The sequence below is a fragment of the Triticum aestivum genome, chromosome 3A, assembly GCF_018294505.1.
Source record: "Triticum aestivum cultivar Chinese Spring chromosome 3A, IWGSC CS RefSeq v2.1, whole genome shotgun sequence".
NCBI classification, from domain to species: Eukaryota; Viridiplantae; Streptophyta; class Magnoliopsida; order Poales; family Poaceae; genus Triticum; species Triticum aestivum.
Genome location: NC_057800.1, coordinates 85869402 through 85872286, shown reverse-complemented (window position 1 = coordinate 85872286; position 2885 = coordinate 85869402).

Sequence of the window (2885 nt, the reverse complement as noted above, 5' to 3'; positions counted from 1 at the left end):
CTCCTTCCTGTACTTTCTTTCGATTTTTCTCCACTACGACCCGTCAGTGGGTACTCTCAACTTTCCGTCTTTCTTACCGTATTCTCTGTGCCATCGCATCGCCTTGGCATGCTCTTTGTTTTGGAACAAATGTTTCAACTATGGTATTATAGGAGAATACCACATCACCTTGGCAGGAATCTTCTTCCTGGGGCGCTCGCCCTCGACATCACCAGGGTCATCACTGCTGATCTTATAGCGCAATGCACCGCATACCGGGCAAGCGTTCAAATCCTCGTACTCACCGCGGTAGAGGATGCAATCATTAGGGCATGCATGTATCTTCTGCACCTCTAACCCTAGAGGGCAGACAACCTTCTTTGCTTCGTATGTACTCTCGGGAAATTCGTTGTCCTTTGGAAGCATATTATTTATCATTACCAGCAACTTTCCAAATCCCTTGTCAGATACACCATTCTCTGCCTTCCATTGTAGCAATTCCAGTGTGGTGCCTAACTTTCTTGTCACCTACGCAATTCAGGTACAACAATTTTTTGTGATCCTCTAACATGCCCTGCAACTTCTTCTGCAAATCACTTGCACAGTTTCTCTTTGCATCGGCAATGGCCCGACCTAGATCATCAACGGGCTCATCCGATGCCTCTTCTTCAGCTTCTTCCCGCATTGCCGGCTCAGCTTCATCCTGCATTACCGGCTCAGCTTCTTCCCTCATTGTTGTATCATCGTATTCAGGGAATCCATGGCCAGGATAGCTGTCGTCGTCCTCTTCTTCTTCATTGTCTTCCATCATAACCCCTCTTTCTCCATGCTTGGTCCAAACATTATAGTGGGGCATGAAACCAGACTCAAATAGGTGGACGTGAATGGTTCTTGACATAGAGTAATTGTGACCATTCTTATAGCCAACACATGGACAAGGCATAAAACCATCCGCCCGCTTGTTTGCCTCAGCCGCAAGCAGAAAAGTACGCACGCCATTAATGAACTCGGGAGAGCATCCGTCATCGTACATCCATTGCTGGCTCATCTTCAATACACAGCACCGAAAACACCAAATTAATACAATACATAAAGTTCATACATAAAGATCATACAACACTTAAATGCAGCAAACAAATAACTCTCTAGCTAAAGAATTTAAATGCAACAACAAATGCAATCAAGATCGCAACTAAGGTAACAATTGATCCAACAGCATAATGATACCAAGCCTCACTATGAATGGCATATTTTCTAATCTTTCTAATCTTCAAGCGCATTTTCTCCATCTTAATCTTGTGATCATCGACGACATCGGCAACATGCAACTCCCATTCCATCTTCTCCCCCTCAATTCTTTTCAATTTTTCCTTCAAATCCTGATTTTTTCTTTCAACTAAATTTAACCTCTCGACAATAGGGTCGGTTGGAATTTCCGGTTCAACTACCTCCTACATACAAATATCTATGTCAACTTGATGAGCATAATTTGTCATAAACATGAAATGCAATGAATAGTTTTAAAAGAGAATATACCACATCCGAATCATAACCCGGACGAGGGCCGACGGGGACGGATATCAAAACCATGGCACTACGTATAACAAACAACGTATGGGTAAGATAATTATACGAGTAACTATATATCCAAATCACACAAACATCAATTTTTTATATAAAACTTCATGAACAAGAGGCTCACCACAAGGTGGTGCAGCAACGGGACGTTGCGGGTGATCGATGGTGGTTACGACGGAGATTTAGAAGGCACTAAGTAAACTACACCTACATGTGCAAACTAAGTGTTATTTTTTACCTCAAATTGCATATATATCAAATAGTAGCACATATATATAATCCCTCCCAAATTACTAAACTCAGAAATCAATCACTATATAAAGCATTGCATGAGCTAATCTAGCAATGAGAGATGAAAGGACAAAGTTGCTAACCTTTGTTTTCATGTCCATCAAGTGCAACTTTTATTTCTTTGCGTTGCACCCAAATAATGGGCATTTACCGGACCGTGTGCTCGACAACCCTGATAATGACTTTCCTAAGTGATAGTTTAGGGTTGGAATTGAAGCATCACTCTTATTATGCCAACTTTGTAGGGCGGATCAATTTTGTTTAAGAATGACAACCAGCGAGAGGGCCTAGTTTGGACCTATATGGGCCGAGACTTAGGTTTGCAGGATAGCTGGACATAGGATGGGCAGGAAGACCAACCATTACCAAATCAAAAAAAGCGCAGGACTGGGAACAAGTGTGTTGACCGACATTACAAGTGCTACATGGTCAGAGACAAACTAATTTCCCAAGGAAACCGTTGGGAAAACTTGATCCCACTCTATGTTTATGAAGTCACGACCAATTTTCTCTAGTATTAGTTGGTCCTGTTTTCTCGGCCACGTAAATATTCTGTCCAATAGAGGAATTCATTTATGTCAAGAGATTATTTATGGTGTTGTTAAACATGTCGGTTTGGTTTGACAGAATGACACATTATTTTTATCAAAGGGCTATCTTATAATGTTGAAATCCCCCACTATGTTACAGTGTGAGTGTGGACATAGAGAGGTAGAAGAGATAGCTCTTCTATTAAGTTTTGCTTCGACACATGATTTGTTGGAGTGTAAACGTTTGTGGTGGTTATGGGTGTCTGCAAGGCGAAAGGTTGTTGGAGTTTAGGGGTAAGTCGTGACTTCTCTTAGGAGGTGGAATTGAGAAGGTGCCAAGGCTGTTAGGATGCCACCAGTTGTAGGAGGGGAGGTGGGGAATGGTATAGGTCTAGATAGGAGAAGTTCCATGTTTGTTTGAAGGTAGATCCAAGAAAGGATGAGTATAAATCCGTTAGAATGTTAATATGAGAGACATATGAGACAAATTCTTGACCATCAATATGA